This window comes from Schistocerca cancellata, chromosome 4 (genome assembly GCF_023864275.1).
Source record: "Schistocerca cancellata isolate TAMUIC-IGC-003103 chromosome 4, iqSchCanc2.1, whole genome shotgun sequence".
NCBI lineage: Eukaryota > Metazoa > Arthropoda > Insecta > Orthoptera > Acrididae > Schistocerca > Schistocerca cancellata.
The window spans coordinates 190,419,754-190,434,604 of NC_064629.1; the positions used below are offsets into that span (position 1 = coordinate 190,419,754).

General features: G+C 47.1%; 1 protein-coding gene and 1 non-coding gene across 2 annotated transcripts in view; one reads left to right on the plus strand and one right to left on the minus strand.

The window, feature by feature from the left end:
- Positions 1-14,851, plus strand: part of LOC126183988 (calcium/calmodulin-dependent protein kinase type 1-like) — a 376,556-nt gene that overhangs the window by 73,647 nt on the left and 288,058 nt on the right. The gene's annotated exons all lie outside the window — the stretch shown is intronic.
- Positions 6,226-6,299, minus strand: Trnat-ugu (transfer RNA threonine (anticodon UGU)). Its single transcript has one exon. It is a non-coding gene; the product is annotated as a tRNA-Thr (tRNA).

Sequence of the window (14,851 nt, forward strand, 5' to 3'; positions counted from 1 at the left end):
TAAATTATCCTAAGGACAAACACACACACCCATGCCCGAGGGAGAACTCGAACCTCTGCCGGGACCAGCCGCACAGTCCATGACTGAAGCGTCTGAGACCGCTCGGCTAATCCCGCGCGGCTCTTTCCCTTAACAACGGCACTGCTGATTTACACCGTTCTTCCGCTAAGCTGATGCTGTCTCTAATTATTTCGACGACGACGAAAAAGTCTAACCTCTCCTAAAAAGCTGTTAAGATTGCTTGAAAGAATAGCGACACGCGAACGAGCAGCGTCTGCAACAAATATTGGGTATCATTACACGACAAAACTAATGTGCGGGTCGAATGTTTTTAGAAAATCTACACAAGTTGTTGTTGTTGTGGTCTTCAGTCCTAAGACTGGTTTGATGCAGCTCTCCATGCTACTCTATCCTGTGCAAGCCTCTTAATCTCTCAGTACCTACTGCAGCCTACATCCTTCTGAATCTGCCTAGTGTATACATCTCGTGGTCTCCCTCTACGATTTTTACCCTCCACGCTGCCCTCCAGTACTAAATTGGTGATCCCTCGATGCCTCAGAACATGTCCTACCAAACGATCCCTTCTTTTAGTCAAGTTGTGCCACAAACTCCTCTTCTCCCCAGTTCTATTCAATACCTCCTCATTAGTTATGTGATCTACCCATCTAATCTTCAGCATTCTTCTGTAGCACCACGTTTCAAAAGCTTCTATTCTCTTCTTGTCTAAACTATTTACCGTCCATGTTTCACTTCCATACATGGCTACACTGCATACAAATACTTTCAGAAACTACTTCCTGACACTTAAATCTAAACTCGATGTTAACAAATTTCTCTTCTTCAGAAACGCTTTCCTTGCCATTGCCAGTCTACATTTTATATCCTCTCTACTTCGACCGTCATCAGTTATTTTGCTCCCCAAATAGCAAAACTCCTTTAGTACTTTAAGTGTCTCATTTCCTAATCTAATTCCCTAAGTAGAGAGTCAAAATTTTTTCAGACAGTCCCACGGGAGTGCACGATTCGTTCTTGTTAGCTAGCTGAAGGAAGGAGAGCGACGGTGAATGGGGGCCTGCATTTTCCATTGATAACTGGTCTTTGCGTCTGGGAGGGAAAGAAAAGTACGCTCACATTAACAATGGAGCAGATTGTGTACTGCTGGCGTAAGAATAGTGGAGGTGAAGAATTTCGGAGGCTACTTGTGCAATTAAACTACAATCTGGAGATAATTTTCGTGAATTACTGAGTATGGATGTAAATCCAGATATCTTCCTGCCTAATTAGGTTAATCGGTCCATAATCACCTCGTTTGCGGCGAGGCGTTAAACAGGCGGAAAGAGGACGGCTCCTGAGAAGCCACGATACTGCGTTCCAAGTGAAGCAGATAAGACAGCTGTGCCGGCGAAACAGCATTACGGCGCAACGGGAAACTTCCAAGCATGGTTATGCTAACGGATACCGTTTATGGGGTAATTTCGGATGAAAGAAAGCCGTTGTTCAGCTTTCTTTGCACGTTACGATGATTATTGTTGTGCTCGCAGTTCAGAACTTAGCTTTTATTCAGTATGGATTTCCTGGCGGTTACCATTGAGCCAGAGAATTTTAGAGACAGTCTGCAAATTCACTTTGCAGAGTGTAATCGCGAATTTGAGGACAGGCGTTCCTTAATGACGATATTATCACCACTTCTGTCCGTGCGATGTACCAAAACTTGGTGTCGATGATAAGGCCGGTTCTACTACGCCGCTCACTGCACAACACTGTGCTGTCCAGAGCACATATTATTTGTGGTACAAATACCTAGTTGTACAGAAAGTGATCAGAAAGAGTCAGAAGAACTTGTAAGACTGTTGCTGGGTAGGCTGTGTTAAGAAAAAAATTCGATACTTTCTGCTGTTTCTGAGTTCATTATCGTTCAATTTAGCCAGTAAGGCCGTAGCGCTCGCCAATTCAAGCGACCCGCCAGATATAAAATTAGTGTCAGCTATTCTCATAGCTTTTGGTTCGGGTTCGATCCTTACTACCGCCCCATATCCAACTTCATTACCGATCTCTTCTACAGTTTTAGGAAATGGAAATGCCGTGTGGCCGGCCGCTGTGGCCGAGCGGTTCTAGGCGCTTCAGTCCGGAAACAAGCTGCTGCTACGGTCGCAGGTTCTAATCCGGCCTCGGGCATGGATGTGTGTGATGTCCTTAGGTTATTTAGGTTTAAGTACTTCTAAATCTAGGGGACTGATGACCTCAGATGGTAAGTCCCATAGTGCTTACAACGGAACCTCCCCATCGCACCCCCCCCCACCTTCATATTTAGTTATAAGTTGGCACAGTGCATAGGCCTTGAAAAACTGAACACAGATCAATCGAGAAAACAGGAAGAAGTTGTGTGGAACTATGAAAAAAAAAAAGCAAAATATACAAACTGAGTAGTCCATGCGCAAGATATGCAAGGATATTGTGAGCTCAGGAGCGCCTTGGTCTCGTGGTTAGCGTGAGCAGCTGCGGAATGAGAGGTCCTTGGTTCAAGCCTTCTCGCGATTGAAAAGTTTACTTTCTTTATTTTTGCAAAGTTATGATCTGTCCGTTCGTTCATTGACGTCTCTGTTCACTGTAATAAGTTTAGTGTCTGTGTTTTGCGACCGCACCGCAAAACCGTGCGATTAGTAGACGAAAGGACGTGCCTCTCCAATGGGAACCGAAAACATATGCTGGATTCATATTGCCCACGGAATGCATCCCAAGTATTTAATGCACTCTCTTCCAAAGTAGCTAACAGTCAACTGCCAGCCAGGGAGCATCGTTAGCAGGAATACTCTCTCTTCCGTGCGCTGTAGTCGACTGACGTCGTGTTTGGGTTGGGTTGTTTTGGGGAAGGAGACCAGACAGCAAGGTCATCGGTCTCATCGAATTAGGGAAGGACGGGGAAAAAAATGGTTCAAATGGCTCTGAGCACTATGGGACTTAACAGCTATGGTCATCAGTCCCCTAGAACTTAGAACTACTTAAACCTAACTAACCTAAGGACATCACACAACACCCAGCCATCACGAGGCAGAGAAAATCCCTGACCCCGCCGGGAATCGAACCCGGGAACCCGGGCGCGGGAAGAGAGAACGCTACCGCACGACCACGAGATGCGATCGAAGGACGGGGAAGGAAGTCGGCCGTGCCCTTTCAAAGGGCATTTGCCCGGAGCGATTTAGGAGGAGGAGGAGGAGGAGGATATTGGTGTTTAACGTCCCATTGACAACGAGGTCATTAGAGACGGAGCACAAGCTCGAATTAGGGAAGGATGGGGGAGGAAGTCGGCCGTGCCCTTTGAAAGGAACCATCCCGGCATTTGCCTGGAGTGATCTAGGGAAATCACGGAAAACCTAAATCAGGATGGCCGGACGCGGGATTGAACCGTCGTCCTCCCGAATCCGAGTCCAGTGTGTTAGACACTGCGCTACCTCGCTCGGTTTGACGTCGTGTGTTTCGATGCTTGTTTAGGTGTAGCGTCCCCGTACTGTAGGGCAGTTACCTCGCATTGGACGGACGGACGGACAGATAATAATTGTCTGAAAATAAAAAATTAAACATTTCACTCGAGGGAAGACTTAAACCAAGGACATCTCGTTCCACAGCTGCTCACGCTAACCACGGGACCACGGCACTGCTGAGCTCACAATATCCTCGATGTTGCCTACCTTGCACATGGACTAAGTTTGTATATTTTGCTTATTTTTTTCATAGTGCCACACAACTTCTTCCTGTTTTCTCGATTGATCTGTGTTCACTTTTTCAAGGCCTATCCACTGTGCCAACTTATAACTAATTCTGAGGGGGGTGAGATGGGGAGGTTCCTTTTTTAGAACCATTTGAATGCCGTGTGGCTAGGGCCTCCCGTCGCGTAGACCGTTCGCCTGGTGCAAGTCTCTCAAGTTAACGCAACTTCGGTGAATTGCGTGTCGATTGGGATGAAATTACTATAAGGGCAACACAACACCCAGTCCTTCAGCGGAGAAAATCTCCGACCCAGCCGGGAATCGAACCCGGGTCGTTAGTTATGACATTCCGTCGCGCTGACCACTCAGCTACCAGGGGCGAACATTGTTAGGAAGCGAAACGAAGAACACGTTTGGTGACAACACCTCCACCGGGCCGCTTGAATTGGTGTGCGCAGAAGCCTGATTAGCTAACTTCAAAGCTAATTAACTCTGAAACGGCGTAACGTATCAAACTGTTAAGTTATTTCTCAGCACTACTTACCCTGCGACACCCTTACAAGCTTTTCAGACGGTTTCTGTCCACCCTGTGGCTACGGATATTACAACGATAACCTTTACGTCGTTACTAGAGGTTTCTGTTCTGAAACCTGGCTGTTTCTTTGCGTCTGAGCGAGGAGGTGCAGTACTATTCTAATTAGAACGAAAGCGGCACAGCTATAAGAATAAGAGAAGGAAGATTTGGGTTTTAGCGTGCCGTCGACATCGAGATCATTAGAGACGGAGCGTACTCTCAGATTAGGAAAGCATAGAGAAGGAAATCGGTCGTTTCATTTTCTAAGAAACCATTCTCGCAGTTACCTTGAGCGATGTAGGGAAGTGACGGAAAATGTAGGTCTCGGAGGCGGCTTTAAACTGCTGACCTCCTTAGTGTGAGTAGTCTTAACATTACCACGCTCGATCAGAGCTGTGCCATTCGAATTGAATTAGTGCAGCTATGCCATAAATATAAGAATGATCAAGTATGAGAAGTTACTGCTTTGTATATTTTGTTAACCATTCCTTTATCTGGTCAGTCTTCTGAACAGCTCGCGTTCATACAGGGAAATGCATATTCGGACTGTGGCTCTTTAAGACTATACTTCGCGACTACGTGATAAAGTTTCTCGTAACTGAAAACTTGTTTGGTGAATTTTAGTTAGATCTGCACTGGGACTACTCAGCTATCTACGCAACTGAGCAGCAGAAATATCTTAATTCACAAAAATCTCTCCCACAAAGAGAAAGCAAGTTCCGATGTATCAGATAGTAATTTATTCCTTTTAGAACCGTTCTGAAAGTGGACAGTAAATTACGTAGACTGCCGACGAGAAAATGAGATAAAGGGAATTTAATTTCAGAATTACTTACCCGTTGGCAGTTGCTCCTCTTTCTCATTGAAGGATTTCCTAACGAAAGGTTAGCTACCTTTTAAGTTCTTTAGACTTCGCAGGGCTACTCCTGTGATATTTAATGTAAATTAAATGCCACCGACAGCGGCACAAACTTTAATAAAAGGTATTTCATCTGTGTAACGGTATCAAAGGGAGAGGCATGCGAGTTCTTAGAACTGGCTGTGGCTCATCGTAATCAATCGCCTCGACATTCGCCATCAGAAGTTGATGTGAACCACGGAGAAACTTAATACTGTTACACTAATACATGAAAGTTCAAAGTTCAGCTGCTATCTGAGTATTCAGACGAAGTAAGGATTTAGAAACAAATTTTAACACATTACTGAAAGATACCACCCTCGAATTTCAGACGACCATTAAATTCCCATTCATCGCACAATCAGTACAATCTATTTCTGTTACGAAATTAGTTTTTTAAACTGTATAACGATGAAGTACGCAGAGGACTGCTGAATCAGTGTAGTTACAGGCAGATAATCTAAATGAGCAGTGTGAAAGCCAACTTTGGCACAAATTTTGCCCGAAATAACGAAATGTACTGCAAATCTGCAAATTTTAATATATCACTAGAAGCGGCGCACGATCGTCTATAGCGTGGCGTGTTCTCATTTCAAAAAACACTTTAAAGAGGATCAGGATGCTTTACAGGTAGTTTGTGTAGCAAAATATTCATGAGGCACCGCCTGGCAACAACTACCGCATCCAGGTAACAAAGGATCGAGTTACGTAATGCTCTCACTGAAATGTTGCTGATCAAATTTCCTACTTCGGGGATTCGAATTGACTGCAACTTCAATTACAAAACAGTAAGGCCAGCTAGTATCACTTACGGAGATAGGTACTGTAGGGGCCGAAAGATGAATTACGAAAGCCAATTATGGCAGTAATATTTCTATAGTGCACATTTTTCTTGGGGCCGGTTTCGAAAGAATTAAAAATAATTTACTGTTTTTTTATTTAATGCTCAGTATTTTTCTCTTTTTGACATAAAGATAATTACAATGAAATGAACACCCTTAGCTGCTTACAGGCGTTGACATACGTCAACGGGGACAGATGAAAATGTGTGCCCCAACCGGGATTCGAACCCGGGATCTCCTGCTTACATGGCAGACATTCTATCCATCTGAACCACCGAGGACACAGAGGATAGCGCGACTACGGGGATTTATTTCTGGCACGCCTCCCGCGAAACTCACATTCTCAACGTATTGTCCCGCACTACATTCATAGTGCCCCCGCCATGTAAGCAGGAGATCCCGGGTTCCAGTCCCGGTCGGGGCACACATTTTCATCTGTCCCCGTTGACGTATGTCAACGTCTGTAAGCAGCTAAGGATTTTTATTTCACTGTAATTTCATTCTAACAAGCTGCATGGTCACCGATGATATCTGTTCTTTCGGAGATGTCCGAAAGAACAGATACCATCTTAGTATATATAAAGATAATTGGCTGTCGATTGAAGTCTTGGTCACTAGAGCTCTGTGAAATGATGCCGACGTTGCTGCTGATCTAAATTGGATAGCTCGGTCTTGCTGCACCACATTCGCCTAACGACGAACCTATGACTCCTGCTCTGCCACGACGGTTGTATCTGAGCACACTGTACTACTGGTCACTTCCGTCAGCTTTACATCATACACCAGCTCTTGCGGTCCCGTGACGAAGCAGAATGGGGCCCTCCCGCTAGAGTAAACCCCCCTGCTGCACGAAGAACGAACTAGAGCTCTAAGCGGCATGGCGCTGTATTTAAGGCACTGGCCTATCATTCGGGGGGACTAGGGTCCAATTTCCCGCCTTGCCAACCAGATGACAGATAGGCCCGAGGTACTGCTGCCCGTCGTAAGAGGCTACTTACAAGGGAACCTCCCCATCGCACGCCCCTCAGATTTAGTTATAAGTTGGAACAGTGGATAGGCCTTGAAAAACTGAATCAAAATCAATCGAGAAAACAGGAAGAAGTTGTGTGGAACTATGAAAAAATAAGCAAAATATACAAACTGAGTAGTCAATGCGCAACATAGCCAACATCAAGGACAATGTGAGCTCTAGAGCGCCGTGGTCCCGTGGTTAGCGTGAGCGGCTGCGGAACGCGAGGTCCTTGGTTCAAGTCGTCCATCGACTGAAAAGTATAATTTTTTTATTTTCAGACAGTTATTATCTGTCCATCCGTCCGATGCGAGGTAACTGCGCCGTAGTACGGGGACGCCACACCTAAACAAACATCGAAACACACGACGTCAGTCGACTACAGCTCACGGAAGAGAGAGTATTCCTGCTAACGAGGCTCCCTGGCTAGCAGTTGACTGTTCACCACTTCGGACGAGAGTGCATTAAATACGTGAGATATATTCCGTGGGCAATATGAATCCAGCAAATATAGCTCGCGACTTCAATAACAATCGCACGGTTTTGCAGTGCGGTCGCAAAACACTGGCGCTAAACTTATTACAGTGAACAGAGACGTCAGTGAACGAACGGACAGATCATAACTTTGCGAAAATAAAGAAAGTAAAATTTTCACTTGAGGGAAGACTTGAACAAAGGACCTCTAGTTCCATAGCGGCTCACGCTAACCACGGGACCACGGCGCTCCTACGCTTACATTGTCTTTCATGGAGCATATCTTTGACATGGACTACTCAGTTTGTATATTTTGCTTACTTTTTTCATAGTTCCACACAACTTCTTCCTGTTTTCTCGATTGATCTGTGTTCAGTTTTTCAAGGACTATCCACTGTGCCAACGTATAACCAAATCTTAGGGGGGTGCGATGGGGAGGTTCTCTTGTTAGAGGAGTTTCACACGTTTCGGCCTTTATGTGATGGTCCCCTGTAGGGTTTGACGTCCAGTCTTCCAAATTTTTTCGAAGAGCTAGCCAATTGGGGAAGGACACCTCATATGGTGCACCGTGCCTTGAGGTCTGTGGCCCGCTTTCTCGTCGCCGCATTGCAGTCCCGCTCAGTTTCCATCTCTTGAGCGAGCAGTGCGTTTTCTACCATGCACTATGCAGTGTCGCTTTCTGCACCGACGATGTCCGTGGACTTGTTTGCACCTGATATCCAGCACGGCAGCCAGTCCCTTGTGGTGGGACGCCACGTACCCTGTCGGTTGTAGCCCTCCCAACAACACAGGGATCGTTCTGCTGATGCCTGCGCCGTTAACTCCCCACGTATGCCAAGCAGTATATGGCTCCCGGCAATGGCCATCCTGCCAGGTAGCCTTTGCTGCGGCTGGGTGGCGCCCGTGGGGAGGGCCACTGGTCGGACTGGGTGGCATCAGCGCGGATGACACGCCATGATGCGTACCACGTCATCACTTGCTGGTGATCAAACACCAACAGTCTCTAAGCGTTCTAAGTCTCAGTACAATGCAAGGAAGTACGACCCCAAATCGTTCCCCTCCCTGGGCACACCATGGGAGGAACGCCAGGCTAAGGATGGCAGCGTACCTTATTCACTGCGGTACCTCGTATATACGAGAACTGATGGGGACTCCTTTGTTCCGATGAAGCCACAGGTTTTTGTAGGCCATTTATAGGACAAATTTGGGAGGTGGAGGTCAGGGTCAGTCTTGATAAAAACAGCATCCTTTGCCCAGTCACGGGCATTACTCGCTTGTGACAAGCTGGGGAATGTTCCCATTACCATCACGCCTACATAAGAGCTTAAATATGGTCCAGGATATTAAATTCCACAGAGACCTTCTTTTGCTGTCGGGCGACGAGCTGCGCGCCAACTTAGAGCGACGAGGCGTTCATTTTGCCTGGCGCTTCCACCGGGGTCCGAGGGATAGTCAGGTTGCCACCGGTGCCTTCATCTTGGCTTTCGAGGGTGACACATTTCCAGTGAAGGTCAAGGTGGTCTATCGCTGAGATCTAAAGCCATACATCCCTCCTCCTATGCGGTGCTTTAAGTGGTGGAAGTTCGGCCATATGTCTTGCCACTGTACTTCCAGCGTCACATGTCGCGATTGTGGAAGTCGATCACATCTCAATACTGTATGTGCCCCACCTGTCAACTGCGGAGAGCAACATTCATCTTGCTCGCCAGACTGCAGGGTTTTACAGCGCAAAACGAAAACCATTCCGTTCTGTGAATTCTGGTCGGCTCACCCAGCCAGAAGACTACACCTACCCCCTTGATGGTGGGTGGCACTTCCCTCCTTGTTGCTCCCACACCACCTACCTCGGGAACACTGCCCCCCCCCCTCCGCCGCCCCCCCGCGCAAACCATCGCGGACAACAAAGTAAGAGCATATCGACTATCAGACCAATTGTGTGATTGGATTGAAGAGTTCCTAGATAACAGAACGCAGCATGTCATTCTCAATGGAGAGAAGTCTTCCGAAGTAAGAGTGATTTCAGGTGTGCCGCAGGGGAGTGTCGTAGGACCGTTCAAAAATGGTTCAAATGGCTCTGAGCACCATAGGACTTAGCATCTATGGTCATCAGTCCCCAAGAACTTAGAACTACTTAAACCTAACTAACCTAAGGACAGCACACAACACCCAGCCATCACAAGGCAGAGAAAATCCCTGACCCCGCCGGGAATCGAACCCGGGAACCCGGGCGTGGGAAGCGAGAACGCTACCGCACGACCACGAGATGCGCGCGGTAGGACCGTTGCTATTCACAATATACATAAATGACCTTGTGGATGACATCGGAAGTTCACTGAGGCTTTTTGCAGATGCTGTGGTGTATCGAGAGGTTGTAACAATGGAAAATTGTACTGAAATGCAGGAGGATCTGCAGCGAATTGACGCATGGTGCAGGGAATGGCAGTTGAATCTCAATGTAGACAAGTGTAATGTGCTGCTAATACATAGAAAGATAGATCCCTTATCATTTAGCTACAAAATAGCAGGTCAGCAACTGGAAGCAGTTAATTCCATTATCTGGGAGCAGGCATTAGGAGTGATTTAAAATGGAATGATCATATAAAGTTGATCGTCGGTAAAGAATATGCCAGACTGAGATTCATTGGAAGAATCCTAAGGAAATGCAATCCGAAAACAAAGGAAGTAGGTTACAGTACGCTTGTTCGCCCACTGCTTGAATACTGCTCAGCAGTGTGGGATCCGTACCACGTAGGGTTGATAGAAGAGATAGAGACGATCCAACGGAGAGCAGCGCGCTTCGTTACAGGAGCATTTAGTAATCGCGAAAGCGTTACGGAGATGATAGATAAACTCCGATGGCAGACGCTGCAGGAGGGACGCTCAGTAGCTCGGTACGGGCTTTTGTCAAAGTTTCGAGAACATACCTTCACCGAGGAGTCAAGCAGTATATTGCTCCCTCCTACGTATATCTCGCGAAGAGACCATGAGGATAAAATCAGAGAGATTAGAGCCCACACAGAAGCATGCCAACAATCCTTCTTTCCGCGAACAATATGAGACTGGAATAGAAGGGAGAACCGATAGAGGTACTCAGGGTACCCTCCGCCACACACCGTCAGGTGGCTTGCGGAGTATGGATGTAGATGTAGAATACAAGACCCAGGACTGACTGACATACACTGAGGATAAGAGGAAATTTGAGCGTCTACATCCTGTGGCTGTGACCTTTTATCCCGCCGCTACAACAGTTGTAGCCCCATCCGTTCTGTGAATTCTGGTCGGCTCACCGAGCCAGAAGACTACACCTGCCCCCTTGATGGTGGGGGGGGGGGCACTTCCCTCATTGTTACTCCCACACCTCCTACCTCTGGAGCACTGCCTCCCCCCCCTCCCCCGCCCCCGCCCCCAAACCATAGTGGACACCAGTCCCCACTTTTCAGCCGGAGAAGCGTAAGTCTTCTTCGGCACTTCTCGCTAGGAAGGGGTCCCTTGGGTCGCTCCCTTCCCAGGTTTCTGCTAGTGGGAAATATGACTCCAAACAGTGACTGAAGTGCCCAAAAATAGCTGGTTGTAGGAATTCACGATCCTCCTCTGTCCCGGAGACTGAATTAGGCAAGCCTTCCCAGCCAGAGAAACCCAAGGAGCAACGAGAAAAATCCAAAGAGAAGACCCCCAAGACCAAGGGTCTTGCGGTGGCACCCACACTACTGCTACCTACAAGCTTTGCCTCTGAGTATGATATGGAGATTCGGGCGTTCTCTGAGGACATAGATCTCGCTGGACCCTCAGATACCATGGATACAGACTGCTCAGGAAGTAAATCGGTGGCAGCAGGTGACCCTGAGGCGTAAACTGCCTCATTGAATGTTCCATGCCTTCCCAGCCTCACGATCACATCATCCTCCAGTGGAATTGCGGCGGTTTTTTCTACCGACTGGCTGAGCTACGGCAACTGTTAATCTTTACACCTGCTTTGTGCATTACCCTCGAGGAAACCTGGTTCCTGGAAATGCGGAACCCTCCCTCAGCGGCTGTAACTGATATTACAGGAACCGTAGCGACTATAATCGAGAGTCAGGTGGTGTTTGCGTCTATGTCCTGAACTCAGTATGCAGTGAACCTGTGCCCTTTCAAACCCCTTTTGAAGCTGTGGCTGTCAGGATAAGGACGGAGCAGGAAATAACTGTCTGCAATGTATATCTTCCTCCAGATGGCGCAGTTCCCCTGAACGCATTGGCAGCACTGATTGATCAACTCCCTAAACCTTTCCTACTTTCGGGATATTTTAACGCTCATAACCCCTTGTGGAGTGGCACCGTACGTACACTCGGAGGCAGAGATGTCGAAAATTTACTGTCAAAATTCAACCTCTGCCTCTTAAATACAGGGTGTTACAAAAAGGTACGGCCAAACTTTCAGGAAACATTCCTCACACACAAAGAAAGAAAATGTGTTATGTGGACATGTGTCCGGAAACGCTTACTTTCCATGTTTCCACTACATTCGTAGTGGCCCATCCCAACACACTCATTACTCGTGGAAGACATTCTTACCAAGTTCCGTAATAGCTCGGGGAAAATGTGTGCATCCGCACAGAGAGGAAGGTCATGGCCAGTGTTGCCAGAAATATATACCGGGTGATCAAAAAGTCAGTATAAATTTGAAAACTTAATAAACCATGGAATAATGTAGATAGAGAGGTAAAAATTGACACACATGCTTGGAATGACATGGGGTTTTATTAGAACAAAAAAAAAACAAAAAAAAACGAACTATTGCTAGACGCATGAAAGATCTCTTGCGTGCGTCGTTGCGTCGTTTGGTGATGATCGTGTGCTCAGCCGCCACTTTCATCATGCTTGGCCTCCCAGGTCCCCAAACCTCAGTCCGTGCGATTATTGGCTTTGGGGTTACCTGAAGTCGCAAGTGTATCTTGATCGACCGACATCTCTAGGGATACTGAAAGACAACATCCGACTCCAATGCCTCACCATAACTCCGGAAATGCTTTACAGTGCTATTCACAACATTATTCCTCGACTACAGCTATTGTTGAGGAATGATGGTGGACATATCGGACATTTCCTATAAAGAACATCATCTTTGCTTTGTCTTACTTTGTTATGCTAATTATTGCTATTCTGATCAGATGAAGCGCCATCTGTCGGACATTTTTTGAACGTTTGTATTTTTTTTGTTTCTAATAAAAACCCCATGTCATTCCAAGCATGTGTGTCAATTTGTACCTCTCTATCTACATTATCCCGTGATTTATTCAGTTTCCAAATTTATACTGACTTACTGATCACCCGGTACTTACGTGGATATGTTGTCTGTTCTTTCGGACATGTCCGAAAGAAGAGATACCATATCCATATAAGCAGGAAGAAGTGTGTAATACTCATACTTTGGCCCTGTACTGTAGAATAGTGACACTAAGACGATCCTTCTGTTTGTCCCTAGCCCAAGGGCTATCCGAACCACTTCACGATACCTTTTCATAACTATACAGGGTGTTACAAAAAGGTACGGCCAAACTTTCAGGAAACATTCCTCACACACAAAGAAAGAAAAGATGTTATGTGGACATGTGTCCGGAAACGCTTACTTTCCATGTTAGAGCTCATTTTATTACATCTCTTCAAATCACATTAATCATGGAATGGAAACACACAGCAATAGAACGTACCAGCGTGACTTCAAACACTTTATTACAGGAAATGTTCAAAATGTCCTCCGTTAGCGAGGATACATGCATCCACCCTCCGTCGCATGGAATCCCTGATGCGCTGATGCAGCCCTGGAGAATGGTGTATTGTATCACAGCCGTACACAATACGAGCACGAAGACTCTCTACATTTGGGACCGGGGTTGCGTAGACAAGAGCTTTCAAATGCCCCCATAAATGAAAGTCAAGAGGATTGAGGTCAGGAGAGCGTGGAGGCCACGGAATTGGTCCGCCTCTACCAATCCATCGGTCATCGAATCTATGTTGAGAGGCGTACGAACACTTCGACTGAAATGTGCAGGAGCTCCATCGTGCATAAACCACATGTTGTGTCGTACTTATAAAGGCACATGTTCTAGCAGCACAGGTAGAGTATCCCGTATGAAATCATGGCGGTGAATCGAGGAAGTACAGTACATACTGACGAAACTAAAATGAGCTCTAACATGGAAATTAAGCGTTTCCGGACACATGTCCACATAACATCTTTTCTTTATTTGTGTGTGAGGAATGTTTCCTGAAAGTTTGGCCGTACCTTTTTGTAACACCCTGTATAGGTGCCCCCACACATTTCAGTGTGGCACATGGCACACATTCGGCCATTGATCTCTCGGTTTCCAGCCATGGATTTCTCCCATCTACCCACTGGAGAGCACGTGACAACCTGTGAGCTAGTGACCACTTCCCCAACTTCCTGTCACTGCTCCGGCGTCAGGCCCACGGACGTCTGCCCAGATGGGCTTTAAACAGCGTGGACTGGGAAACTTTCACCTCTGCTGTCACCGTTGAATCTCCCCCACTAGGTTAGGTTAGGTTAGTGTTGTTTAACGTCCCGTCGACAACGAGGTCATTAGAGACGGAGCGCTAGCTCGGGTTAGGGATGGATGGGGAAGGAAATCGGCCGTGCCCTTTGAAAGGAACCATCCCGGCATTTGCCTGAAACGATTTAGGGAAATCACGGAAAACCTAAATCAGGATGGCCGGAGACGGGATTGAACCGTCGTCCTCCCGAATGCGAGTCCAGTGTGCTAACCACTGGGCCACCTCGCTCGGTCTCCCCCACTAGATAACAGTGATGTGGAGGTTGAGCAGGTGACTACAACTATCGTTTGTGCGGCTGAAAAAGCGATCCGTCGCTCTTTAGGGTGCGCGCGGCGAAAGGAAGTGCCTCGGTGGTCGCCGGAAGTCGCTGAAGCAATTAAGGAGCGTCGGCGAGCTCTACAGCGGCGTAAGAGGCACCTCTCCCTGGAGCACCTCATCCGACGACGGAAGCAGGAGTGTTGAGAGAGATCCATCTCGATCATTCGGTGACATACGTCACCTTCCCAAGTCTGGGCAAAAATCAAACGTGTTTTCGGGTATCAGACCCCAACAGGTGTTACCAGTCTTAATATCAATGGCGTTTTATCTGCAGACGGAAACGCGATTGGCGAGCACTTGGCTGAGCACTATTCTCGAGCCTCTGCGTCGGAGAACTACCCCCCAGCCTTTCGCACTCTCAAACGGCGGCTCGAAGAGAAAGTGATTTCATTCACTACACGCCACAGTGAATCCTATAATGCCATATTTACAGAGTGGGAGCTCCTCAGTGCCCTGACACATTGCGCCGACACAGCTCTGG